We start from the raw sequence: 18,352 nt of genomic DNA, 5'->3' as shown, positions 1-18,352 counted from the left end.
CAGACCACAAATGCAATGTTCACCTAGTTGTATTCAGTTGGAGGGAGGGGCGGAACCTAAAGATCAAGTCACATCTATATGCTTTACCAAGTTACCCATGCTAAGCAAGGGACATGAGTTAAAACAGTTCATAGAAATTGTAGTTGAATTATTCCATTCTGTCTTCGTAAAGATGTTGAGTAAAAATAAAATAATAATTTAGAATTAGAGTGCGACTCGTGTGTGCATCCATGATGAATTAAATAAAAACTTAGACATATCATGAAAGGCCAATATGATCTAATATTTAGGTTTATGCCCATCTTGGATCAATGGGTGACGAGTCCAGTGGGTAATCTCCAATATATGATAGCAAAAGAATGAACTTGTGCAAATAATAAAGGATTAGTGTTGCAAATCAACCAATAATTGATATATTAATATAAAGATTATTTTGTAGTGATAAAGGCGAAAATGACAGAGAAAGAGGCAGAGTTTCTTATTGATCAGCAACAGGGTTACATGGATACAATAACATATATATATATATATGGAAAGGCAAATCCTAAGTATCTAGTTGAGCCACACATCTATGGGTCGTAGGCCCTACAACACTCCCCCTTGTGCGATCCAATAGAACTCATATGCAGTGCTTCACATTTAGTGCTTCAAATGTCGTCCTCTTCTTGATGACTTGTCCCGAATTCAATTGCCTCATTAGAACTTTGACAAGGAAAAATCCAGTGGGATAAAACCTTGGTATAACTCTTCACATGTAGTACTTCACATGTTGTCTAGTAATTTACATGTAGTTAATCACATGCAATACGATCTTCAAAGACCGACAAGTCTAAGTTAATTGCCTCATTAAAATTTCGTCAGGAAAACCCAGATGGACAAAACCTGAACTAAAGAAAAAGAGTACAACATTAAGTAAACATAGTTGGATGCATATACGTTGCCTCATTAAAACTTTTACGAAAAGAAAAGAGTACAACGTGACAGATGCAAGTAAATATGATTTGTCGCAGATGATTACTTTGCTCCGTTGAAGTTGACTAGTTCCTACGCAACTCCTAAGACATAAAATCTTAGTGGGAAAGACTATAACTTTAGCTGGGAAATTACTTTCCGGTGTTTGTTGTTGTATCATTAAGAACCTTGTCGAGTAAAAAAACCCAGTGGGAAAAAGTAACCTCAGTGAAGGAAAAGAGTTCAACACACCATTAGATGCTCCCCTGATGTCAGAAATTTTCATTACTCTAATGCAGTCAAAAGGAGTTTGTCACACTTTACTTTGGTGACTTGAATGTTTGTAAGACCCTGTTGTTGATTCTGGAAGTTACGTTGCTTAACAAACTATCGCGTTTCATTTCTTTGATCCAGATATTTTCATTAATATCAACGGGATCTTTATGTCTTCAATATTCAACATACTTGATGTTTCTAGTGTTGTCTTGCTAAAAACCTTGACTAGTAAAAAAACCCTTTGGGAAAAACTATTATTGATCGAACGGAAAAAAGAGTACAACACATCTTAAATTTCGAAGTAAAGTATGTCGACATCATATCCTTGGATCCTCCCCTTGATGTCGGCATATCCCCCTGATTATTTTCAAAGTTGTTCCAGACAGTTCTTTTAGTCATGTAATTTTCGAACTGAATATCGGTAAAGACTTAGAAAATAGTCTACCGTATCTCCCCATTATTAATTTCTTTGGAGAAGAGATTATTGTTCTTTCATAATCAACAACCTTTGTATTGCAGTTTCCTTATCATTCCTTTTTATGTCTTTGCAGGGATAAAACAAATTTATGTCAATCGTTACTTTTAAGTACATGATTACATTCACTATACTATTCCAATGACGTTGCGTTGGTGCTGAGCTATATCTAGCTAACAATTTCACTGAGGATGTAACATTTGGTCGAGTACATTATGCTAAGTACAGTAATGGGTCTATTATACTTAGATAAAGAAAGTTCATCTCCTGAAATAACTTCGTCATCTTGCTTTAGATGAATCGGTCATTTATGTACATTTGAAACTCGACTAATCATGGGAATGCTAACAGGATGCATGTCCTTTTTAAATTGCCTGACAATGGACATATGAAAACTGGTAGAGTAATATACCACAAGCTCGGTATTCTAGTTCAGAACATAGATAATATCGAAATTTCTTAGGATTTTCATCTCAAATTCAGATTTTGAATAGCTTGTAAGATCTTTTATTCCATTAGGAGAACTTATCATATCCATACCTTCGACATAGATAGCTATAATTCTGAATCGGGAACTTATTTAATACGCATGGCACACAACTTTATTTTTTTATCCCTTCCCAATAAAATAGTCACTTAGACGGGTATACCACATCCGCCTGATTGTTAAATCAATAAGTGAGTATTCCAGTGTAAATGTAAACACACTCTGTGGTTTAGAGTCATTTGACTTGGGAAGCAAAAGGCCATCATGCACTTTTGCAAATATCTTTGAGTCTAAATCTCCAGAGATATAACCACATATACTATGTTTAAAGTTCTTTGGAAACTACCAAGCAAACTAATTAACTGAATATTATGGTGTTCAAAAGAGTATGCGATCCAGGGGTTTGTGAGAAACCTCGAGCCACAAGATGATTCTTTATACTTTAAGACCTCATTCTTCTCACTACACTTTGTGAAAAATAACCACATATGTACCACATGCTCTACACTTGGTTGGTTAGCACTATCACACCAAATACATGTATATTTGTCAAAGATCTAAGTTCTAACTGGATTGCGTAGGCCAAATATGTTATTTATTTGAAATTAATCAAAATAAATCATGGTTCGATCCCATTGTGCTCTACTTCTTGAACAACTATTTATGGATTATATCCTCATTATGCACGCATGATCCTTCCATTGACTCATGTACATTCTCATAATCCGTCAGGATTTTATTGTTCTCTAGAATCATTTAAAACTTCGGAGTGTCCTCCAGTATTGATTCATGGACATAGTCAGGGACAATCAAATGATATGATTTCATCAATAATACAAATTAGATTGTGCTTTACTCATCTACTTCCTTTCTAGGTGAGTATTGATTGAACCTGGTGGTTTCTCCATCTTTCTTTGTGGAGCCACGACCTTAAATACGCTTCCACCAAGTGTAGTTGCAACACCTTAGTCTATGGTGTACCCCATACTGAGGATTTCTAACCTTGCAGGAACATTTGCAGCTGGTAAGTGTTATCTTGTCATGTTGTCGATATCAGTGCACTTTTTGAAATCGATTATTCTTTGTCACTTCATATTTACATTTGTGGAGTACAAAAATCAATATGAGACACAGTGGGAACACACCACGAAAATTCATGTCGTTCCCTTAGAAAATACTTTTTCTTATCCCCACTAACAACGGGAAGATTGTCTCATTAAAATTACAACCCGCAAATCTAGCGGTAAGAGATCTCCTGCCAAAGGTTTTAAAATGCGGATAATTGTTGGGAGTAAATATCCAACATAACTACTTAATCGTTTTCGTGACCAATCATAGTACGGCGTGGACTCGTAATGACACATATATAGTGCAACCAAAAATGCGTAAGAACATGAATATCAGACTTATATCCAGTTACCAACTGGTACGCAGAAAAGTTTGACTAGTATTGGGTTCTAAAATGAATTAAGTAAAGATGCGTTAATATTGCATATCTCCAAAGCAATAAAAGGTATGTTGGTACGCGTAATCTTAGACGTCATATGGAACATTTGATGATAGTATGTGCGAGACCATTGGGTATAGGATGCTCTGGATTGATCATATTAAACATAAAATAACCATCAAGTCCTTTTGATGTGCACTAGATAGCATTTACAAGGGGTGGTGATCCCTTACATGTATAATATGTGCTAGTAGTTTTCCAAACGCAGAACTTCTTAGGAACTGTAAGTAGTCCAAAGTGTGAAAGCATCCACCAGAGCCGTAAGTCATTTTAATGGTCCGCATTTTTGCGTGGATATATTTCTAGATCACCTTGTTTTATTTTGTAATATAGGTTGTTTATCATTTTCATCTTCGGATGGTTTCAATCCTTTTTACAATAGACTTTGTAAAATGAGTGATGTGCTTATTTACTTTAAAAGCAATAGGGGTGTGTGTGTGTGTGTGGGGGGGGGGGGGGGGGGGGGGGGATCTAGTACTTTAGAAAACACTTGTTGAGAGATATGTCGTCATTTCGCATTCTGTCAATCTTTCTCCCAGTTTTGTTCACTCAAATAAATTGATGTTCGTATGAGTTCTTTCAAAAGGATCATCATGTCACAACCAAAGTTGCTTTATGGTTATGCCCAAAATCTGTATGAGTGAATTCCGAACATTTCATCGTCCGAGTCAATATGGTTTCAATAAATCCAAATACTATAGTGATTTACATTTCACTAGATTGACTCATTAGTTTCTCTAAAAATATGTTTCCTTCCAAATACATTAGAGACTACAAAAGATGTAGTCAATTACATTCTCATCACTGTGAGTTTCCACATGATATCCACTTGCATGGGTTTCTGTGGAATTTAACAAGGTGTGATTATCTCTTGGTACATGTAGAGATTTTGTGACGTCTTTGTTCTATCTTGAATTTTTCTTTAAGTAGTGTTTCAACAACTAGTTTATATTCCTTAAATTAGTGGAAGAAAAACAACTATCAGTTAGACATTTGGGTCTTGAGAGTTTTAATTAATGTCGTAGCCTTATTACATAACAAAAGTGTGATGCAACTCAACTACTTTAAAGTGAATATATATTACATTTCACTCAATATATCTCAAGTGCTTTAGAGAATTTATGTCTCGTGTTTTCATTCCATAAGTGCAGACATTGGATCTGTTCAACTGAATAAGATAGTCAATTGTCCAGGAAAAGTTCTTTGTTTCCATTAAAGTTGATGTGGAAATTGGTTGCTACTATGATACACATTGAAAAGACGAGGGTACCCAAATAAACCACAATGTTTAAATTATCCACCTATAAGTCCTCTTACCGAAAGTGATTGTCTATAGACAAAGTCGAGACAATACTACAAATCGGTATTCACACTTTGTGTGATCGTCTATGGATACGAGATCGAGACAATACAACAATCAAAGTGTGATTACTTGATAATAGGTTCAGACTTAACCAAACTCTATAAGATCACTATCAAGTAATACGGAGTTAACGTTTGTGTATTTTACTTTTAATTATAATAAACAATTATAATTGCAGAAATAGAAAAGTAAAAGACACAACAATATCTTGTTAACGAGGAAACCGCAAATGCAGAAAAACCCCGGGATCTAGTCCAGAATTGAATACTCTCATAATTAAGCCGCTATACAAAATCTAAACCAACTTCGTATAGTTGAGACCAAGCAACTAAACCTATAGTTCACTTAGTTTCTTCAGTTTCCCTGCGCTTCCGACATTCAATAAGTGCACGCACTGGAACAATTCCTTTGGATCGTATTTCAAACGGTAAAGGAACAACAAATCTGTTTGATAACAACTCTCTTTATTCTTTCAGATGAAGATATCTCAAGACATTTTCAAAGGCTCTACCGTTTAACCAATAAACTCCTTTGCCTGGTTAGATCAATCTATCTAACAACTACCGAAGTAGCAGAGTTTAGATTTGCAATCAATCAATATAGAATCAAACAAGAAACTATAAGTTGATGCCGATCTTACACAACTAACCAATAGAATACATATGATTATAGTTGGATCCCAGCCGATCAAGGTTTGTGCACACCCAAAGATATAGAAACCAAATCAGAAATCTTCTTTGTCTTCAAATCTTCTTTAATCTTCAATAAACACCTGCAAAACACCACTTGAATCTCGCGTGATCAATGGATTATCTCAAGACGTCTTTAGATCTACAAAGAGTTCTAAAGATCCAGTCGACACTTCGATCTATTTTTAGTGAATCTTATATCATAAGAGGAGATTCTCAAGAATAAACAAATTAGGTGAAATCAAAGTTCAACAACCGTTAGTCTATCAAATCAATCGAAAACTAAAATAAACTGCAATTATCTAGTTTCCCACCAACGGTACTCGTAGAGCTTCTTGATCCCACAGAAGTCTTTAAACGAGCGGTCGTAAGGGATTTCGCCTAATTAGGGTACTTTCCTCTCCGGATAGACGGCTCCACCAGAAACAACAAAAATATGAAGTTTTCCTAGCTCTTAGGATAGTTTGCTTGAAATGCAAATTGGGTATTTATAGACCAAGGATGTTTGGACACCAAGGAATTTCCAAAACCGAATATTTTCAAGATATGCAATAAATGCCCAAAATCGGTTTTCATAATTCCTGGAAATGTTTTATCCAATATTTCCCAAATCTCTCATATAAAATCTCCAATTAATAAATGCACATTACCAATTTTTATTTTCTAGAAATATGCATTTAATTGCTGGTAATTAAAGCATATAAAACTAACAACCTTAATTAAAATATTTTTAATTTATTTCGGACCGGGATCTCCTTGAGTAATTAAGGAATATCTTTGAACAATAAAAGATAAGAGTTATTGAACATGTTCAAAGTATGTTGACATCTTTTCTTTGTAAATCCTCTTTCATATTTACAATCTTGGAATCGATTATACCACACTTCCAAACAAGTTTAGAATTGGTTCATATGTATTCCAAGACAACTATGTGATTGATTAAATATCAAATCACTAATCATGGGTTTACGGTTTCCACAAAAACAAGGATCGGTTCTACATCAACATGGTTACTGGGACCGGTTACATCAGTTACCAGGATCGGTTACGTCAATTACCAGGACCAGTTACCATATACTCATCGTATTACTTGTGATCAGTTATACCAATTACTAGGACCGGTCACGCCAATTACAAGGATCGATTATACAACTCTTTTGTGATCGGTCACACTAATAACTAAGATCGGTCACACCAATTACAAATATCGATCATACCATCTTAGGTGATTACTTAGGATCGGTTACACTAATAAAAGTCATACCAAATCATAATCCAGGCACTGTGACTAGTTATACCAAGATACATAACAAGTTATGATCGGTTCTACTAACTCACACATATTGGTAATCCAAAGATATGCAATGAATAACAATACCAATAAGCCTATCGATTTCCCTTTCAATTCATAAAACAAGTTCATGAATGTACTTCCTTTAAACAAGTGTAAACATTGTTTCCTAAGATGAAATCTTCACCTTTACCCATACACATAATCACAATAGCATTTATACGATTATGTTGATGCCATATATACGAAGTTCAAAAGATAAGCGTTATGCTTTGTATCCCAATTCCTTAACACTATGATCATGTGATCATGTCTCACTACTAGAGTATAATCATTCACAGCTTCGCAGTTATGTTTTCAATATAGTACGACTTGAAAGATACGTTAGGAATGAAACAGTTCAAGTCAAATATTACTAACCTCAAGAGGAAGGATGATGTCCTAGTTGTAGCTTGTTACTTCTTCACATTCTTCAAGTCTTCGAGTAATACTTGTATGTATCATAATCCTAGACTTTCGAGTCTAACATATACGGAGTTGTCTCTAGTACATAATCAAGCAACTCTTTATATGAGTTTTGATTCACTAAAATATGACAACCAAACTTGACATACCAACACTTGGTGGGTTCAACCGAGCTGCGCTCTAATACACACATTATATTTTATATACCAATACCTACGACCAGGTGCATTTCCAACTCTTTCATTTATGATAGGAGCTAGAATTACATTTTAGCTGATCCCATGTTCGGTTGATACTTGTGTGTTGGTGTTATTACTGCCGAAGACAAAATAGATCTTTGTCTCATGATATATATGTCCCTTTTCACATGCTTTATATGAGTCGGTACGTCTGACCCTTATTACTTCGGGGTTCTTTCTATTTTCCGTTTTTGCTACATTTAGCTTAATTTTAGAAATTTCTTTATCTCAACAGGGAAAGAGAATCTCACCATACATGTTAACCACTTACTTTAGGTTGAATATATTATTAAAGATGGTTCTCTTGTTGTCATACTTCAACATATATTGTTCGTTAGTATCATGGATGAAGTAGAGAAATGAAAATTTTCTGACTCATATCATCTTTTGTGATTTCTTCCACAAAAATTGGAACACATGTGATTTTATTTGAATGTAACTTTTGAAACTACTCTTTTGAAACTACTAACAGATTAATAGTCGAGCAAGTGGATAACATTCCACGGAACATTCAAATTTTGGGAAGAAAATATCAAGTACGCAATAATGGTGTTCAAATACTTCTAAACCCATAATAAATATATTTGAATCGAGTTGGTACAACCAATTGAACAAAAGATACCATTCAACTATAGCCGATATCATATTTTAGAGAACAAAATAACAGTAAAACCAAAATTATTAATGAACGGGATCAGCGCTCATAATTTTAATTGACTGTTTATGGACTTATCTTAAGAAAAAAAAAACAGAACTAAACATGTTCTAAACAATAAATAAATAAGCCCAGCAGGTATTTAACGTAAAAACAGACATAACATTAGTTAAGTTACATACCTCAAATAAATCATACATTGGTTCCCACTCTATATACACAGAACCGGAGCATCCTTGGTCGCACGCAGCCCAGAAAACAGAAACAGGACACTGCTGGAACAGGACCGGGTGGGGAAGGCCGGTTTGACTCGAACCGGGTTGGGGAGGACCAGGCTGGGTAGGGCTCGGTTGACTCGAGCCGAGTGGGGCAGGAACGGATCAGGTTGGATTGGACCGGACCGGGTTGGAATGGACCGGAAAGAGTTTCCAAAGAGTTTCTTTCTCCTCGGATAGAGATTTTCATTCTCCGTCTTTTCGTCTTTCCTTCTCTTATTTCGCAAAAGATTCCTCAAAATCAATCGCCAAACATACCAATAAATATTCCACTGCATAAACATACAAATATATATCATAAAATGTAATCAATCGATTGATCATGGGATTTTCATAGATATATTGGATTTAGTCAAATTCATAAACAGGGAAAAGAAAAGAAAAAATGTATATGAGAAAATAGATCCAACTTAGCTGATTTGATTCCAGCGATTTCAACATTAGCTTAACGGCGATAGTTGCATAACTGTGTTGATCTAAATCATCCATGTAGGGAAAAAAATCAACCGATCCCATCTAGCTCTGCGGTACATCTTTGTGCATGATAACATTTTCTAGTGATAAAGGTGAAAATGATAGAGAAATAGACAGAGTTTCGTATTGATCAGCAGCTGGGTTACATGGATACAATAACATATATATACATGGAAAGGCAAACCCTAGGTATCTAGTTGGGCAGCACATCTATGGGTCTTAGGCCCTACAACATATTATGGTTTAGAAAGAATAAAATAGTATAAAGATCAATTCTTTAACAGTATATATTTTCTTTATTTTTACATTAAAAACTCCTTATATTGCAATTTGGTCAGGTTGTACAAGAGGTCAGGTTGTACATGATTTGATTTGTAGATAGTGGTAAAAATGGTTCGATTCTCAGACTTGTGAAGGATATTAATTAGACTTAAATTCTAAAATTAAAATAGAAAACTCACTAAAAATTATAGCAAACTCAATCAAAGATGATATCAATACTAAAAGAAACATTGAGGCTAAGATTCCACTATTTTCCAAGTTCAAAGTGATTAAACCAATACTTATATTTATGCAATTTTCTCGTTTAATATGATTCTAAAATATTGCAACAAGTAGATTTTCAAAATTAGTAATTGTAAATACCAAGTATGAAGCATCAAAAGTCTTAAAACTAAGCATACTCCATCAAAATAGATCACAATCACTCAAATAAAAATCATATTCAATAATAGTTCAAGGCAAATAATCATATAATTATTGCAAATAAAAAGATAAAATAGAGTATACCACTTTTTGTTGGAAAAATAGCTTCCTCTATCGCCTCAGCAATGGGGTTTAGCTCCTCATATTAATCATGATCTCAAAATATGTGTTTGCTGCTCAAAAGATGATTAAAAGAGTGAAAAGTAATAACACAGACTGTTTGCAACAGTGTATTGGTGTTGCAAAACAGCTGTTACAATGGATCTGTTACAGAAAACTGTTGTAAGTACTGTTGCTTTGTCGCTGATTTTAAGACCCTAGAATACGACTGCCCTGCACAGCTTAATGTTCTTCAGCTGTTAAACAATGACACTGTTCTGCGACTGTTTCCCGTGCGTCAATGTTCTTCGCGTTCTTCCTCTTCAGCAGCAGCAGCAGTAGAAACAGAGTTTGGTAAAGCTCTGATTTCTTCTTCTATGGCTCTCCTTAGGTTCCCAAACTCTCGACACCTCTTCTATATGACCCAAGACATCTATTTATATCAAAAATACCGACTAAAACTCTCCCAAATCTTCCAAAATCTCTTTCCTTCTCTTCACGGCCAAGTTGCGGCAATTTCTTGTTTTAGAATTTCTACGCGTTTCTAAGCTTTCCATTTTATTCTAAACTCTTCCTTAGATAGATACAAATCTTTGGAAAAAGTTTACAGCACTTTAATCTCTCTAAAATTCCCTAAAACAGGTCACACACGTGACTTTCCATATTTTCTGTTGTGAGAAAAATCCCTCGATTGAGCCCAGTCTAATCGATTTAAACACCCATATCAGATTCCTAGACCCATAAGGAGTCTATCCTATGAAAATCAGAGGTTTAATCGACCTCAAACTCCTCCAAATCACGATTGCCAAAACTGTTCTTCACTGCACCTATTTTCCCGCCAAAACCTGGTTTTTTGAAATTTTGAAGATGGTTTCCCCTTATCCAAGGTAGGGGTGCGATTAGCAACTACCTGGAAATGGGATACCCCTTAGTAATTAGGTTACCCCTTATCCAAAGTGAGAGTCCGAATAGCAAGTGTCCTCCGGGTGCTTTCCGACAACTTTTCGAGCCAATTTTTTCCAAAAATGTTTATTGGCCAAAAATACCTACAAATAAATAAAACATCATAATAAGTACAAAAACGAACCCTAACAATATATAGAATCGAGACAAATCGGACACAAAAATGTGTTTATCAGTACAAAACTTTCATGAATTTGGTGATAGCAAGCTACCTTATATTATCTCTATAAATAAAGCGGGAATTTCTTTTTAAGAAAATAACTTTCGATTAAGCAAGACTTTTACGATCATTTTTCTTAAATACTCTCACTTAATCCGTTAACGGTTATAATTACATCAATCTCAAACTGAGAAACTTGAGACTAATCACCTAGATCAATTATTTCCCAACTCTCTTAAAATAACGTTGTATAAAGAAAGGAAAATTTCTTGTTTGGTCCTAAGCCCATAAGGTTATTTATAGTAGGGTCCAACTGGATTTTACTCTTATCCTAAGGTCCAAAGTTATTTGAAAAAATGGAAATGACTAATATACCCCACTGTTTAAGTACGTGTGAAATAACATACTTCTACCAAATCAGGATTTTATTTATCTGGAGGTCCAAATTTAATTAAAACATATAAAGGACCATAGATTTGAGTACATATCTGCTACACTGTCTACAAATTTGAGTACATATCTGCTACACTGTTTACAAATTTGAGTACTTCTACTATTTTATTTCTCAGTAATCTTCTCTCTTGCTGCATCACAATCTTCTTAGCTTAAACCACAACTGCAACAGCTACATCAACACCATTGTCATTTCAATTCAGCTGCAACACAGACTTGTTCTTCTTCCTTGTTTACATATCACTACCATCTTCATAAACCCATTGAGACGAACATCTCATCCACTGATTTTGTTCACAGTAATCACCACATACAATTCCTCCTTTATCTCATATGTATCTTCAGTTTACATCAGCAACCCAACCTTCTATGTTCCTCCAAATCCATTTTCATCACACCTTCTTTCAAACACACATCACAACCAATTTGTAACTTTATCAAGACCACCACCAATTTCACAAGCTTGCAAATCTGAACCAATAGCAACTCTTGTTCCTATCATTCAAAATCTGTCATTTCTTCCAATAAGTTCTGAACTGCAGCTCCAGATCATCTTCATATCCAATTCCAGTACTGAATCAAACGTAACAAAGATCACTTATTTCAGTATTTCATATACGTACTGAATCAAACATAACAAAGAGCACTTCCTATCAGTATGTGACATATGTACTGAAGATTCATGAAAACACAAAGAGAAAGCACAAAGAAAATGGCGAGTACAAACCTGTATATGAATCATTCGGAAAGTAGACATCAGTATACAATGAGCTGGTACACTCTCTGATCCATGTAGAAAGGCATTTATGAAGGAACTGTCGGGACTATCAATTAATACCAGCATTACATAGCCTGGTTGCCAGAAGGAAGGCAAAATGATGATGCTTATAATAGATGTATGCATAGGAGTAAGTATTTGGATTGGATCACTCAGCATCAGACATGTTTTGATCCTGTAAATGTGACAAAGATGTAACAGTATTAATACACAGTATTTCACATATGTACTGATGGATCAATACTAAAACAAGTGAGAGATCTATGAAAAAAACAGAATCTAGGAGCAGTTTCTATGAGTATGCCATATATGTACTGCAGATTCATGAACTACAAATCAAACTGCATGACAAGAATAATTAAGGATCTATCAGAAATAGCAGAATCTAAGCACATAATATGGTATTTGACATATGTAATGATGGATCAAACTAAAAAAAGTGAGAGATCTATGAAAGAAACAGAATCTAAGAGCAGTTTCTATGAGTATGCCATATATGTACTGCAGATTCATGAACTACAAATAAACTGCATGACAAGAATAATTAAGGATCTATGAGAAACAGCAGAATCGAAGCACATAATGCGGTATTTCACATATGTACTGATGGATCAAACTAAAAAAGTGAGAGATCTATGAAAGAAACAAAATCTAAGAGAAGTTTCAATGAGTATGTCATATATGTACTGCAGTTTCATGAACTACAAATCAACTTCATGACAAGAATAATTAAAAATCTATGAGAAACAACAGAATCGAAGCACATAATACGGTATTTCACATATCTGCTACACTGTTTACAAATTTGAGTACATATCTGCTACACTGTTTACAAATTTGAGTACATATCTGCTACACTATTTACAAATTTGAGTACTTCTACTATTTTATTTCTCAGTAATCTTCTCTCTTGCTGCATCACAATCTTCTTAGCTTAAACCACAACTGCAACAGCTACATCAACACCATTGTCATTTCAATTCAGCTGCAACACAGACTTGTTCTTCTTCCTTGTTTACATATCACTACCATCTTCATAAACCCATTGAGACGAACATCTCATCCACTGATTTTGTTCACAGTAATCACCACATACAAATGAATCTGATGCATACACACAGTAGGACTTATACCCTTAATGTCTGTTATAGTCCACCCTAAAGCTTCCTTATTGTCTTGAAGTACATTTACTAGCCTACTTTCCTGATCACTATCCAAACTGGAAGCTACAATCACAGGTAAAGTCTCAAATGGGCCTAAAAACACATACTTTAGAGTATCGGGTAGTGGTTTAAGGTCCAACTTTGGGGGCTCTTCTAAAAGAAGGAATTAGGGTAGTCTCAGAAACTGGTAACGGATCGAACCTAGCTTTCCATCTATCAGTGTCTAACATAGGGGTAGAATCTAATAGAGCATTCACCTGTTCAATAGTGCTATCGTCGTCAAAATCTAAACCAAAATGGGATAGACAACTTTCTAATGGGTCTTCAGACAAGATGTTTGGTAATGACTCCTGAACTAAGGCTTCTATCATGTTCACCTCCTCAACACATGTGTCATCTATCACATGAGGTTGCTTGCTGACATTAAAAATTTTCATCTCCATAGTCATATTACCAAAAGATAAACTCATCACACCATTTCGACAGCTAATGATCGCATTAGACGTAGCTAAAAATGGGCGACCTAAAATCACAGGTATCTGGTTCTCTGGGTCAGGGACAGGTTGGGTATCTAGGACCACGAAATCCACTGGATAAATAAACTTTTCGACCTCAATAAGAACATCCTCGAAAACACCTCGAGGGATTTTAACATACCTATCAGCTAACTGGAGTGTCATCTGAGTAGGTTGCATTTCACCAAGTCCTAGCTGTAAGTATACATGGAATGGCAGTAAGTTCACACTGGCTCCTAAGTCAAGTAAAGATTTTTCTACCCGGAAGTTACCAATTGTGCAAGCAATGGTAGGAGAACCTGGGTCTTTGTACTTTGGAGTTGTGGTGTTCTGAATGATTGAACTTATGTGACTAGCTAAAAAGGCTTTCTTATGGACGCTAAGTTTTCGCTTTTGCGTACACATATCCTTAAGGAACTTGGCATAAGCAAGAATTTTCCTAATTGCATCTAATAAGGGAAGGTTTACGGTAACTTGCTTAAAAACCTCCACTATGTCATTAAAGTTCGATTCCTTCTTTGTTGGTACTAATAGCTGAGGAAATGGGGCTCTAGGCCTAAAATCAGACCTTTCAGGAACCGAATTCACATCATCAGAAACTTTATCAGTCTCTTCAGCTACTGGTCCTGAGATGTGAGATTCTGAGGGGTGACCTACAGTATGTTCACTATCGGGCATGGTTACCTTATTGTCTACAACTCTACCACTTCTAAGGGTTATAACAACATTCAATTGATTCGATGGTTTTGCACCTAATTCATGAACTCCTCTAGGGTTGGGTTGTGTTTGACTAGGAAAATTACCTTTTTCTCTCAAAGAATCACTTATCAGACCAACCTGGGTTTTTAACTCGGAAATATCCTGACTATTTTCTTGCCCTATCCTGTTACTAGCTTGTAGACTCTGTTCTACGGATAACTGGAATTTTGCAGTTTGCTGAGTTAATAAGGCGAGAGATTCCTCTAAACTTAGGATTTTCTTATCTGACTGATTATGAAACTGAGCTAGTCCTGAAGGATTCTTAGTATAACCAAAACCTGGGGGAGCATTAGAATTACTAAACTGACCTTGACTTTGGCCCTTAGACCACGAAAGGTTCGGATGGTTTCTCCAACCAGGATTATAGGTTTCTGAATATGGGTCAATCTTTTGACGGTTATCAAATCTAGTGTTATTATAAAGAGCATTGGCCTGCTCTTCAATATTCTGGCCTTCCCAAAAAGATTCCACTCTACCACTAGTCTGGCCCACTTCTAAGGCTTCTAACCTTTTTGCTATAGCATCAATTTTGGCATCTGACTCATAGCCTCCTTCTACCCTATTAATGTTTCCTCTACTTAAAAGAATTGTTTTCTGGAGTGCCCTACTATTTTCCCATTGCTGGGTTTTTTCGGCGATTTCATTAAAAAATTCCATCGTCGCATCAACAGTTTGGTTTTCAAATCCACCAGTGCATAGAGACTCAACCATGGTCGTTGTGGAATAATATAAACCCTCATAAAGGATCTGAACTAGCCTAACCTTTTCTAAACCATGATGAGGACACTGGGATAATAAATCATTGAACCTTTCCAAATACCTATATAAATATTCTCCCTCTTGTTGTGAAAATGTGCATATTTGCGTCCTAATAGACGATGTTTTGTGCCTAGGGAAAAACTTATTGAAAAAGGCAGATGTAAGTTGTTCATATGTCTCAATTGACTCGGAGTTCAAACTATACAGCCACGACTTGGCCTTATCTTTCAGGGAAAATGGGAATAACCTAAGTTTCAAAGCATCATCATCTAATCCTCTAATTCTTAGAGTACTACAAATTTCCTCAAAATCCCTAACATGGTAATAAGGGTTTTCATTTTCTTTCCCTAAAAATATTGGGAGCATCTGTAAGGTCCCAGGTTTCATTTCATAGGGTGCCTCCGTTTCAGCTAACTTAATACACGAAGGACGGGTAGTCCTAGTTGGATTCAACAAAGCTTTCAAAGTTTCCATTTCTGGCGCTATCGGAGAAACATGGATTCTTTCCTCAGTCAAAGGACGTTCAAAAACAGACTCTTTAAAAGTCGGACTTTCTAGATTAAGGTAATCGAGACACTTCGAACTACTAAGTTTCTCTTTAACAAATCTACCTAGTGCGTCTCTTTTACGTTCAGGAATACAATCGAATTTTCTAAATTGGAAGAGTAAGCAAACACATATCAAGGCCGACTCAACCAAATCAAACCTATTGATTTCTAGCAAACAAAAAGCATGATGGCTCCACTTAGATTGTTTCTAGACCAGCTTCTAGTCCTTCGAACGGGAATTCGTTACAATTTAAGCAAACCCCTCTGGAATCAATCCGAGTTAATGTAAGTTGAATAGAGGCGAGGGAAGCTCGGTGGAGCTTTGATACCCAAGGCCTCACTGGTATTACAAGGCGGCGCAGAAACCGTCAAGAACTTAGAAGTATGCTTAAAAGAGTAACCAATATTTTTCGAATGACTTTCCTGTTAAGCTCGTTACCCTATCGGTCTCGTTCTAGTCAAAATTTTAGGCTTAGGTTCGCGTAGGTTACGTTTTCCTAAAGCGGGCAAGAAGAGAACGGTGATGAAATCCGAACCCTTATCTTGTATGGCCAGGCCTTTCCCTTTACTAGAAAAATAAATGTCCGTATTCAATCCTCAACATATATGCATACGAAGGAGTTCAATAACTCGCTGACAGGGGATTCGCGAGTGTTTAGAATCTTACCTCCCGTTCCAGACGGGGGATGAATCGGTTGTACTCGACTTGGGCCACTGACTCCTATGTCTAGTGTACGAACCCAAGGTGCAGAGACAATATCGTAATTGTCCTCCTTCTCTGCAAACAGTTTATACTTAAAGTACCCTTCCGTAGGGTAATAAAAAAATAATGTCCCAAAGTCCAAAAAAAAATAAAGAAAAATTACAAAAATAATAAACCCTAATACAGTTTTTTTTTTTTTTTAAAAAAAATAACATAAACAAACCCTAAAATAAAATTGTCTAAAATAAAATTTTCTTCTTTTCTGTTCTTTTTGCTTTACTCTTTAGCTCCAAGTCTTTATGAAATCACCAAACTCCTTGGCTCAATTTTCTTTATGATCCAGAACCTGTAGACACAAGATAAATACTCAAAAACATAAAAAAGGACAAAAATAATAAATAAATAAAATAAAATAAATCTAAAACCCTAAAAACAAGTCCGCGTCGGCGGCGCCAAAAATTGATGTGATTTGTAGATAGTGGTAAAAGTGGTTCGATTCTCAGACTTGTGAAGGATATTAATTAGACTTAAATTCTAATGTTAAAATAGCAAACTCACTAAAAATTATAGCAAACTCAATCAAAGATGATATCAATACTAAAAGAAACACTGAGGCTAAGATTCCACTATTTTCCAAGTTCAAAGTGATTAAACCAATACTTATATTTATGCAATTTTCTCGTTTAATTTGATTCTAAAATATTGCAACAAGTAGATTTTTAAAATTAGTAATTGTAAATACCAAGTATGAAGCATCAAAAGTCTTAAAACTAAGCATACTCCATCAAAATAGATCACAATCACTCAAATAAAAATCATATTCAATAATAGTTCAAGGCAAATAATCATATAATTATTGCAAATAAAAAGATAAAATAGAGTATACCACTTTTTGTTGGAAAAATAGCTTCCTCTATCGCCTCAGCAATGGGGTTTAGCTCCTCATATTAATCATGATCTCAAAATATGTGTTTGCTGCTCAAAAGATGATTAAAAGAGTGAAAAGTAATAACACAGACTGTTTGCAACAGTGTATTGGTGTTGCAAAACAGTTGTTACAATGGAACTGTTACAGAAAACTGTTGTAAGTACTGTTGCTTTGTCGCTGATTTTAAGACCCTAGAATACGACTGCCCTGCACAGCTTAATGTTCTTCAGCTGTTAAACAATGACACTGTTCTGCGACTGTTTCCCGTGCGTCAATGTTCTTCGCGTTCTTCCTCTTCAGCAGCAGCAGCAGTAGAAACAGAGTTTGGTAAAGCTCTGATTTCTTCTTCTATGGCTCTCCTTAGGTTCCCAAACTCTCGACACCTCTTCTATATGACCCAAGACATCTATTTATATCAAAAATACCGACTAAAACTCTCCCAAATCTTCCAAAATCTCTTTCCTTCTCTTCACGGCCAAGTTGCGGAAATTTCTTGTTTTAGAATTTCTACGCGTTTCTAAGCTTTCCATTTTATTCTAAACTCTTCCTTAGATAGATACAAATCTTTGGGAAAGTTTACAACACTTTAATCTCTCTAAAATTCCCTAAAACAGGTCACACACGTGATTTTCCATATTTTCTGTTGTGAGAAAAATCCCTCGATTGAGCCCA

At 35.5% G+C, this 18,352-nt stretch overlaps 1 pseudogene; it reads left to right on the top strand.

Annotated features, from left to right (window-relative positions):
- The first annotated feature begins 15,511 nt into the window (after positions 1–15,511).
- On the top strand, positions 15,512–15,611 carry LOC113307143 (annotated as a pseudogene).
- The last annotated feature ends 2,741 nt before the right edge of the window (positions 15,612–18,352 follow it).

The sequence above is a fragment of the Papaver somniferum genome, chromosome 8 (assembly GCF_003573695.1).
Source record: "Papaver somniferum cultivar HN1 chromosome 8, ASM357369v1, whole genome shotgun sequence".
NCBI classification, from domain to species: domain Eukaryota; kingdom Viridiplantae; phylum Streptophyta; class Magnoliopsida; order Ranunculales; family Papaveraceae; genus Papaver; species Papaver somniferum.
Note: the sequence above shows the minus strand (reverse complement) of the source record. Positions and strands in the feature narration are given on the sequence as shown.